We start from the raw sequence: 11,445 nt of genomic DNA, 5'->3' as shown, positions 1-11,445 counted from the left end.
TGCAGCCGGTAGATGTCAGCACATTCACAGACCAGACAGGGACAAACAAACAAGAATTGTTCAAATTCTATTGGGGGTGGGAAAGTTTAACAACAGTAATGTTGGACGTCGTTTTTTATGATAGTTATTTTGTAACAAGCAGTTGTTATCGTCTGTCCCTCGATTCGAGGATGACATCCATTCAGGGCCGTGAGTTTCTTCTATGGGTCTTCATGTGAGTGATCAGGCCCATTCTCGGCCCACAGAGCTTTCTTCTCTCCCGCCATTTTGCCTCATAAAAGTATGCTGCAAATTGGGAATATGTTTTGCCCATTTTCAAGCTCCTCCCAGTCATCGGCATGAATGCTACCTCGCTTCAATCTGGAGGATGTCGGGGAAGCATTACTGATGGAATTTCCCTCACACTCTTAGGATACGCTGATACACTGGTCGGATGTACATCATTGCACTAAAACTACCAACCATCAATGGCATGTGTGAGTGAGATACATTATTATCTGCCCTTCTCTGGTCCCATTTGATTGAAATGATTTTTTTCAAAATCTTTCACGAATTTAAATCCCAGCATCAGGCCATTCCTCAGCCTTGTTGTGAGAGGAGAAGAAGGATCCAGTTTCTCAGTCCGTTACCAGGCCATTCTCTTTCCACTCAATGATTCTACTTTTTATGGGCTGTTGGTGTCGCCTGCAGGACCAGCATTTGTTGCCGTTCCCGAATTGCCCTTCAACTGAGAATGCCTTCTTTGACCATTTCAGAGGTCGAGTAAGAGTCACCCTAATACTCTGGGTCTGGAGTCACATGTAAGCCAGACCAGTTAAGGAGGCCAGAATTATTTATCTGTAGTGAATCGGTGAACCAGATTATATTTTACAACAATCGACCGTAGTTTGAAGGCCCCCATTACTGAGACAAGCTTTCAATTCCAGATTGATTAAATAGTGAATTTAAATTTCATCAGCTGCCGTGGTGGGATTTACTCCGTGTCCCCAAAGATTCGTGCGAGCCTCTGGATTACCAGCCCAATCGCCTTTCATCCCTGAACACAGAAACAGTTCATTCAGCTCATTATCAAACCTCTTCCTGATGAGATTAGATTTTCCTCCACAGAATTTGATCAAACCATTTGCTGCAAAGCCTGTTGCTCCATTTGGGAACATCAATAATTTATTAAGATCACACAAAGAGAAAATGATTTCTTGGGAGGAGAATAAAATAATGAGATGAGAAAATTTAATGAACAAAACAACAAGGAAATACATTCTGAGAAAGCGCCCTGCAGTGTGTGCAAGAAAATGCAGAGCTTTCAGTTGAAGAAGGCAATCTCGGTTTGCTGGGTGTTCTCCCAGATTTCTGCACAAAACGACCGCCTGCGCATTGAGCTCAGGTACGCATTGTACATTTGTTGCCGAGGAACGACAGAACTGTGCCGAGATGTGTTATTTTAGCCGATTACGGAGTGCCATTGAATGGAGCGAACTGCAGTTGACTTCGTCTTGTGGATTAGCAGTAAAGGGATTCAGAGGGACGCATGAAAACTTCAAGAAAGTTGAGATCGAAAGTTGGGCGTGAATGTTCTTTTTCCTTTTCGATCAAAGATGGCATGTCTACAAATCTGAACATGCTGGACAAATTCAGCTGCTCTCTCTCAACAGATCACGTCAGAGCTGCTGATCTGTTCCGGTATTTGAGTTTGTTCTTTCTGATTCCAACATCTGCAGTATTTTGCTTTTACCTCATGGCGAGAAATTCGTTTTTGTCCCACTGCCGCCCGCCACCCCACCACCCCCCCCCCCCCCATCGCCCCCGACCCCGCAACACGCTGGATGTCCCAAAGTGCGAACAGCTCAGATTTTTAAAATGATTTTCTGCTGTATTGACCGTGGTATAGTTGTAGATTCATTGCAATTAACATTGCCAATCACACACAACTATGGAAAGATTTTGTTGACCGTCTCACTAATTGTTTGATATAGATTCTTTTGCTCAATGCTGCCTCAGTTCACATCATATTCGTGCATATCTCTGCCAGCCACTGGAAAATGAAGCCAGATTCCAAACCGGTTCTAAAATCTTGAAGTCGTTGTTTCCATATTCTGTGTCTCTGATGATAATTTTAAGGAGCTCAATTAAAACTCCACGGTGTTGCGACGGATTCGAAAAATAACACACATTTCTAAAAGATCGAACAACATGAGGCCTGCAGCGGAAAAGGTAGCCAATTTACCCTCTCGCGTCAGGGCAGCCGATTCACCATTTCGTCATCTTTTTCTATCCCACAATTGAGCTCAGGTAAATAATGGAGACGCAGACAGGTGGGTCACTTTTCAGCATGACTTGACATCCCAAATACAGTTGGTAGTTCGACAAACATTTGAATTATTGTAAAACAGACGTGATAAAAATAAGATGACCGAAGTTCTCTTTCAAAGCCCGATGTCATGTGATCAGTTGTTCCGGGAATAACCATAACATCCGATCAGCGGGAATCGAAATCGGGCCACGGCGGTGAAAGCGCCGAATCCTAACCACGAGGCCACCAGGGAGCACACGTGCCAGCCTCGGAATGATCAGGCAGCAGTGTCACTTTCTATTCGGGGAACATTCAGCAGTGTCGGCCAATCAGCCTCCCATCTTCGGGTCATCGTTCTCCAAGGCGACCTTTATGACGCATAACAACGCAGAATTTCCGAGCAGAAACTGACAGGAAAGTTCGACATACACGAGGACGGCCTCAAAGGTCGCACGACTCCAAACCCTCGCCAGGCTGCCCGCATTTACAATATCTTAATAACTGCACTCGCATTAGTCAATTCACACATTATTATCTTGTCATTATCCCTCTCCTCACTCGCATTGTCTGAAACTTTCAACACTGGATAAACTGTAAAGACTCACATTCGAACCATTGTTCACAATCCAAATGGTAATTGTTTTCCGATTGTTTCTTGGCCTGACGATGCCGTGATGTGAACATTCCTCCGTTCACCTGGTGGAGGGGCAGCAATCCGACATCTCGCGATTCCAAATCAACCCTGTTGGATTTTAAGCTGTTTTTCTGAGACTTCTTACAGTAACCCCGCCAATCCAACGCCGGCATGCCCACATCAGAGGTGAGTAAAAAGTTGTTGAATTGAAAGAAGGTTGATCTGCAGCGACGAGAAATGTCCAAGGCATGGAAAGAATCGCATTTTGGAAAGCATTTTGACTTGAGAGTCATTTTGTCGACATTAAAATGCTGGCGATCTCAAACGTACAACGTCAGGTACCGAAATTGAGATAAACACCCCGTCGGGGAAGTAAACCCCGGTCTCCCGCGTGACAGGCGGAGATACTAAGCACTATACTAACGAGGGAACAATGCTCCGCGCCGGCGGGCGCATTGAGCTCAGGTACGCATTGTACATTTGTTGCCGAAGAACGACAGAACTGTGCCGAGATGTGTTATTTTAGCCGATTGCGGAGTGCCATTGAATGGAGCGAACTGCAGGTTTACCCGGTTGACTTCGTCTTGTGGATTAGCAGTAAAGAGATTCAGAGGGACGCATGAAAACGTCAAGAAGGTTGAGATCGAAAGTTGCGCGTGCATGTTCTTTTGCCTTTTCGATCAAAGATGGCATGTCTCCAAATCTGAACATGCGGGACAAATTCAGCTGCTCTCTCTCAACAGATCACGTCAGAGCTGCTGATATGTTCCAGTATTTTTGTTTGTTCTTTCTGATTCCAGAATCTGCAGTATTTTGCTTTTATCTCATGGCGAAAAATTCGTTTTTGTCCCCCTTCGGCCCCCCCCCCCACCCCCCTTCCCCACGCCCACTGGCCGCTCCCCCACCCCGCCCCACCCCCGCCCCCCCGCCCCACCTGGTGGAGGGGCAGCAATCCGACATCTCGTGATTCCAAATAAACCCTGTTGGATTTTAAGCTGTTTTCGTGAGACTTCTTCCAGTAACCCCGCCAATCCAACGCCGGCATGCCCACATCAGAGGTGAGTAAAAAGTTGTTGACTTGAAAGAAGGTTGATCTGCAGCGACGAGAAATGTCCAATGCATGTAAAGAATCGCATTTTGGAAAGCATTTTGACTGGACAGTCATTTTTGTGACATTAAAAATTGGCGATCTCAAACGGACAACGTGAGGTACCGAAATTGAGATAAGCTCCCCGTCGGGGAATTGAACCCCGGTCTCCCGCGTGACAGGCGGAGATACTACCCACTATACTAACGAGGAAACAATGCTCCGCGCTTGTGGGCGCGTTGAGCTCAGGTACGCATTGTACATTTGTGGCCGAGGAACGACAGAACTGTGCCGAGATGTGTTATTTCAGCCGATTACGGAGTGCCATTGAATGGAGCGAACTGCAGTTGACTTCGTCTTGTGGATTAGCAGTAAAGAGATTCAGAGGGACGCATGAAAACTTCAAGAAGGTTGAGATCGAAAGTTGCGTGTGAATGTTCTTTTGCCTTTTCGATCAAAGATGGCATGTCTCCAAATCTGAACATGCGGGACAAATTCAGCTGCTCTCTCTCAACAGATCACGTCAGAGCTGCTGATATGTTCCAGTATTTTTGTTTGTTCTGTCTGATTCCAGCATCTGGAGTATTTTGCTTTTATCTCATGGCGAGAAATTCGTTTTTGTCCCCCTTCGGCCCCCCACCCCCCTTCCCCACGCCCACTGGCCGCTCCCCCACTCCCCCCCCCCCCACCCCCCGCCTGCCGCCACGCCTCGCCCCGCACCCGCCCCCCCCCCCCCCCCCGCAAACCCGCTGGAAGTCCCAAAGTGCGAGCAGCTCAGATTTTTTAAATGATTTTCTTCTGTCCTGACCGTGGTTTAGTTGCAGATTCATTGCAATTATCATTGACAATCACACACAATTATGTGAAGATTTTGTTGATCAACTTATTAATTGTTTGATATAGATTCTTTTGATAAATGCTGCCTCAGTTCACATCGTATTCGCGCATATCGCTGCCAGCCACTGGAAAATGAAGCCAGTTGCCAAAACGGTTATAAAATCTTGAAGTCGTTGTTTACATATTCTGTGTTTCCGATGATAATTTTAAGGAACTCAATTATAACTCCACGGTGTTGCGACGGATTCGAAAAATAACACACATTGCTAAAAGATCGAACCACATCATGCCTGCAACGGAAAAGGTAGCCAATTTATCCTCTCGCGTCAGGGCAGCCGATTCACCATTTCGCCACCGCCTTCTATCCCAAAACTTTGCTCAGGTAAATAATGGAGACGTTGACAGGTGGGCCACTTATCAGCATGACTTGACATCCCAAATACAGTTGGTAGTTCAACAAACATTTGAATTATTGTAAAACAGACGTTACAAAAATAAGATCACTTTCAAAGCCCGATGTGGAGTGATCATTTGCTCTGGGAATGAATATAACATTACCTGACAGGAAATCGAACCCGGGGCGCGGCGGTGAAAGCGCCGAATCCTAACCACTAGACCATCAGGGAGCACAAGCGACACGTTCGGAATGATCAGGCAGCAGTGTCACTTTCTATTCAGGGAAGACATCAGCAGTGTTGGTCATTCAGCCTCCCATCTTCGGGTCAGCGTTCTCCAAGGCGACCTTCATGACACATGACAACGCAGAATTTCCGAGCAGAAACTGACACGAAAGTTCCACATACTTGGCTTTAGGTCGCACGACTCCAAACCCTCGCCATGCTGCCCGCATTTACAATATCTTAATAACTGCACTCGCATCAGTCAATTCACACATCAGTATCCAGTCATCCCTCTCCTCACTCGCATTGTCTGTACCTTTCAACACTGGATAAACTGTAAAGACTCACATTCTAACCATTGTTCACAATCCAAATGGTAATTGTTTTCCGATTGTTTCTTGGCCTGACGATGCCGTGATGTGAACATCCCTCCGTTCACCTGGTGGAGGGGCAGCAATCCGACATCTCGTGATTCCAAATAAACCCTGTTTGATTTTAAGCTGTTTTCGTGACATCTCTTGCAGTAACCCCGCCAATCCAACGCCGGCATGCCCACATCAGAGGTGAGTAAAACGTTGTTGACTTGAAAGAAGGTTGATCTGCAGCGACGAGAAATGTCCAAGGCATGTAAAGAATCGCATTTTGGAAAGCATTTTGACTCGAGAGTCATTTTTGTGACATTAAAGTATTGGCGATCTCAAACAGACAACGTGAAGTTCCGAAATTAAGATAAACTCCCCGGCGGGAAATTGAGATAAACTCCCCGTCGGGGAATTGAACCCCGGTCTCCCGCGTGACATACCAACGAGCAAACAGTGCTCCGCGCCTGTGGGCGCGTTGAGCTCAGGTACGCATTGTACATTTGTTGCCGAGGAACGACAGAACTGTGCCGAGATGTGTTATTTTAGCCGATTACGGAGTGCCATTGAATGGAGCGAACTGCAGTTGACTTCGTCTTGTGGATTAGCAGTAAAGAGAATCAGAAGGACGCATGAAAACTTCAAGAAGGTTGAGATCGAAAGTTGCGCGTGAATGTTCTTTTGCCTTTTCGATCAAAGATGGCATGTCTCCAAATCTGAACATGCGGGACAAATTCAGCTGCTCTCTCTCAACAGATCACGTCAGAGCTGCTGATATGTTCCAGTATTTTTGTTTGTTCTTTCTGATTCCAGCATCTGCAGTATTTTGCTTTTATCTCATGGCGAGAAATTCGATTTTGTCCCACTTCGGCCCCCCACCCCCTTCCCCACGCCCACTGGCCGCTCCCCACCCCGCCCCCCCCCGCCCACACCCCCCACCCCCCCCCCCCCCCACCCCCGCCCCGGCTCGCCCCGGCTCGCCCCGCACCTCCCCCAACCCGCTGGAAGTCCCAAAGTGCGAACAGCTCAGATTTTTAAAATGATTTTCTTCTGTACTGACCGTGGTTTAGTTGCAGATTCATTGCAATTATCATTGACAATCACACACAATTATGTAAAGATTTTGTTGATCAACTTATTAATTGTTTGATATAGATTCTTTTGATAAATGCTGCCTCAGTTCACATCGTATTCGTGCATATCGCTGCCAGCCACTGGAAAATGAAGCCAGATGCCAAACCGGTTCTAAAATCTTGAAGTCGTTGTTTACATATTCTGTGTTTCCGATGATAATTTTAAGGAGCTCAATTAAAACTCCACGGTGTTGCGACGGATTCGAAAAATAACGCCCATTTCTAAAAGGTCGAACCACATCATGCCTGCAGCGGAAAAGGTAGCCAATTTATCCTCTCGCGTCAGGGCAGCCGAATCACCATTTCGCCACCGCCTTCTATCCCAAAACTTTGCTCGGGTAAATAATGGAGACGCTGACAGGTGGGCCACTTATCAGCATGACTTGACATCCCAAATACAGTTGGTAGTTCAACAAACATTTGAATTATTGCAAAACTGACGCTACAAAAACAAGATCTCTTTCAAAGCCCCATGTGGAGTGATCAGTTGCTCTGGGAATGAGCATAACATTCCCTGACTGGGAATCGAACCCGGGCCGCGGCGGTGAGAGCGCCGAATCCTAACCACTAGACCATCAGGGAGCACACGAGACTGTTTCGGAATGATCAGGTCGCAGTGTCACTTTCTATTCGGGGAAGACATCAGCAGTGTCGGTCATTCAGCCTCCCATCTTCGGGTCAGCGTTCTCCAAGGCGACCTTCATGACACATGACAACGCAGAATTTCCGAGCAGAAACTGACAGGAAAGTTCCACATACTTGGCTTTAGGTCGCACGACTCCAAACCCTCGCCATGCTGCCCGCATTTACAATATCTTAATAACTGCACTCGCATCACTCAATTCACACATCAGTATCCTGTCATCCCTCTCCTCACTCGCATTGTCTGTACCTTTCAACACTGGATAAACTGTAAAGACTCACATTCTAACCATTGTTCACAATCCAAATGGTAATTGTTTTCCGATTGTTTCTTGGCCTGACGATGCCGTGATGTGAACATCCCTCCGTTCACCTGGTGGAGGGGCAGCAATCCGACATCTCGTGATTCCAAATCAACCCTGTTGGATTTTAAGCTGTTTTCGTGACATCTCTTGCAGTAACCCCGCCAATCCAACGCCGGCATGCCCACATCAGAGGTGAGTAAAATGTTGTTGAATTGAAAGAAAGTTGATCTGCAGCGACGAGAAATGTCCAAGGCATGGAAAGAATCGCATTTTGGAAAGCATTTTGACTGGAGAGTCATTTGTGTGACATTAAAACATTGGCGATCTCAAACGGACAACGTGAGGTACCGAAATTGAGATAAACTCCCCGTCGGGGAATTGAACCCCGGTCACCCGCGTGGCAGGCGGAGATACGACCCACTATACTAACGAGGAAACAATGCTCCGCGCCTGTGGGCGCGTTGAGCTCAGGTACGAAATGTACATTTGTTGCCGAAGAACGACAGAACTGTGCCGAGATGTGTTATTTTAGCCGATTGCGGAGTGCCATTGAATGGAGCGAACTGCAGGTTTACCCAGTTGACTTCGTCTTGTGGATTAGCCGGAAAGAGATTCAGAGGGACGCATGAAAACTTCAAGAAGGTTGAGATCGAAAGTTGCGCGTGCATGTTCTTTTGCCTTTTCGATCAAAGATGGCATGTCGACAAATCTGAACATGAGGGACAAATTCAGCTGCTCTCTCTCAACAGATCACGTCAGAGCTGCTGATCTGTTCCAGTATTTTTGTCTGTTCTTTCTGATTGCAGCATCTGCAGTATTTTGCTTTTATCCCATGGCGAGAAATTCGTTTTTGTCCCCCTTCGCCCCATCACCCCCATTCCCCACGCCCCCCGGCCGCTCCCCCCCTACCCCCCGCCCCCGCCCCCTCCCCCCCCGCCCGCCCCGCCCGCCCCGCCTCGCCCCCCCCCCCACCTAAACCGCTGGAAGTCGCAAAGTGCGAACAGCTCAGATTTTGTAAATGATTTTCTTCTGTCCTGACCGTGGTTTAGTTGCAGATTCATTGCAATTATCATTGACAATCACACACAAACAGGGCATCGACAGGCAAAAACACAATTGAAGGTAATTTCAATTTGGAATGTGAACAATAGTTCGAATGCGAGTCTTTACAAAGAATCAAGTCTTTAAAGGTACAGGCAGTGCGACTGGAGGGAGGGATAAACATAAGTTAAAGAGGTGTGAATTGTCGTAAGTCAGGACAATTAGTAGGATTTTGCAAACCCAGAAAGTATGTTGGGGGTTATGTGCCATGTGAACTGAACCCAAGATCCTGGTTGAGGCCTTCCTCATGCATGCAGAACTTGCCTGTCAGTTTCTGCTCGGCGATTCTGCTTTGTCGTGTGTCTTGAAGGCCACCTTGCAGATAGCTGACCCGAAGATCAGAGGCTGAATGCCCTTGACAGCTGAAGTGTTCACCGACTAGAAGGTAGCACTCCTGCCTGGTGATGTCTCTGTTGTCATGTACGCCCTGATGCTCTCCTGGTTAGGATTCGACGCTTTTACCGCCACAGCTCTGGTTTGATTCCCAGTTTCGGAAACAACTTTTCATTCCCAGAACAACAACATCGGGCTCTGGCGGAGAATTCTTTTCGTCACTTATTTATTTCACGACAAGCACTCTATTGTACAATATTTCAAATGTTTGCAACGTTACCAAGAGTATATGGGATGTCAGGCGAAACTGCTAAGTGTCCCATGTATCAGCGTCGATGTTATTGGGCTCGGTCAGTGGTAGTGCAGAGCAAGATGGTGAAATGATGAAAGTTCCGTCCTTACTCGATGGGACGAATGGTTTGATTTTGCGCTGCAGAGATTCCGTGGTTCTAGTAATCACTGCTCGTCGTGAAATAAATAAGTGATAAAAAAGAATTCTCCGCCAGAGACCGATGTGATCTCATCAGTTGTTTTGGGAAGGAAAAATAACTTTCTTAACCGGGAATCGAACCCGAATTAGCATTTTTACCGTGCTAATCCTCCTGACACAAATGGGCATTTTCACATGATCAATCCTGCTACTACAGCCGATTCGGGAAAGACAAAATCTGCCACAAGTCATGCAAATGAACCTGGCATCTTCTTTTGAGCTTCTGAAACCACATGTTTTCATGGAGGCAAACTCCTGCCTCAAGCTGGTATCCTGATTTGAATCGATTGTCAGCTTGAGGTTTTCATTGGATTAGAAATATGGGAATATGGAATGTTGCTGGTCGATTCACCCCTCAAGCCTGTTGGTCCAAACTTCATCTTGTTTCCGTGAACCTCGACACATTAACTGAACGAATAATCAGTTCACCCTCAATGCGGAGGCAGAGCAAAATCATCACCAACGAAGATGGGATTCAAACCCACGTGTATCGAGCATAGTAGAGGAGCAGTTATATCGTCTTCACCACTCGGCCACGCGTCATGCTAAAGGTCGCACCAAAGCAACTCTTGTGTTTTTCACGCCCGGAACAAAAACACATTTCTCCCGCAGGATTATGTTGTGTTTCTACTCTCTCGTTAATCTTGTTTCACTGTTACTCTTCCATTCGATGTAAATCCGCAGAAGGCTAAAAAGGGAGACAGTTCTCGTGGCCCAACGGCAGCGTTCTGACTGCAGGTTGGAAAGTTGCGTGTTCCAATCGCGTCAGGTTCACGGAACGTTTCTGCAGTTGGTCTTTAGATTTTGTGTCTTGGTAGAAACACAACATAATCAGCGGGCAGCATCGTAGCGGGCAGCATCGTGAGTGGGAAGTTGAGTGAGCTGTCAGGGCTTTGGCTCACAGGGCTTGGACGAGCAGGGGTGAGTTTTTGTTTCCTTACATTCTTATTAACTTTTCACTGTCTAGCTTGACATAAAGTGTCCAGTATGAGTGTGAATCCAGTGTGTTGTTCCCAGTGTAGGATGTGGGAGGTCCTGGAGGCATCTGGCCTCCCGGACATCCACATCTGTGAGGGGTGTGTCGAGCTGCGGTTCCTGAGGGACCGTGTTAGGGAGCTGGAACCGCAGCTCGAGGATCTTAGGCTGATGAGGGAGAATGAGGAGGTGATAGACAAGAGCTATCATCAGGTGGTCACACCAGGGCCACAGGAGGAGGCCAAGTGGGTGACGGCCAGGAAGGGTAAGGCTAGGGTGTTTGAGAGCACCCCAGTGGATTTGCCCCTGCACAACAAGTACTCCTGCTTGAGTACTGCTGGGGGGGACAGCCCGCCTGGGGGAAGCAGCAGTGGCCGTGTCTCCGCAGTGGAGTCCAGCCCTGTAACTCAGAGGGCTAAGGAAAAGAGGAGGAAGGCGGTATTAATCGGGGACTCGATGGTGAAGGGGACAGACAGGCGTTTCTGCGGAGGTAGGCGGGATTCTCGCACGGTGGTCTGCCTCCCTGGGGCCGGGATCCAGGATGTCGCTAGTCGTGTCCCGGAAATCCTGAGGTGGGAGGGAGAGGAGCCTGAGGTAGCGGTACATATTGGTACCGCTGATGTGGGTAGGAATGGAGAA

General features: G+C 47.4%; 2 non-coding genes across 2 annotated transcripts; both read right to left on the bottom strand.

Moving 5' to 3' along the window:
- Positions 1–4,152: 4,152 nt before the first annotated feature.
- On the bottom strand, positions 4,153–4,224 carry trnad-guc (transfer RNA aspartic acid (anticodon GUC)). The gene has a single exon. It is a non-coding gene; the product is annotated as a tRNA-Asp (tRNA).
- Positions 4,225–7,470: 3,246 nt separating this feature from the next.
- trnae-cuc (transfer RNA glutamic acid (anticodon CUC)) lies at positions 7,471–7,542 on the bottom strand. Its single transcript has one exon. It is a non-coding gene; the product is annotated as a tRNA-Glu (tRNA).
- Positions 7,543–11,445: the final 3,903 nt, after the last annotated feature.

This window comes from Mustelus asterias, unplaced genomic scaffold (assembly GCF_964213995.1).
Source record: "Mustelus asterias unplaced genomic scaffold, sMusAst1.hap1.1 HAP1_SCAFFOLD_35, whole genome shotgun sequence".
In the NCBI taxonomy this organism is placed as follows: domain Eukaryota; kingdom Metazoa; phylum Chordata; class Chondrichthyes; order Carcharhiniformes; family Triakidae; genus Mustelus; species Mustelus asterias.
The sequence above is the reverse complement of the archived record's forward strand: the minus strand, read 5'-3'. Positions and strand labels throughout refer to the sequence as shown.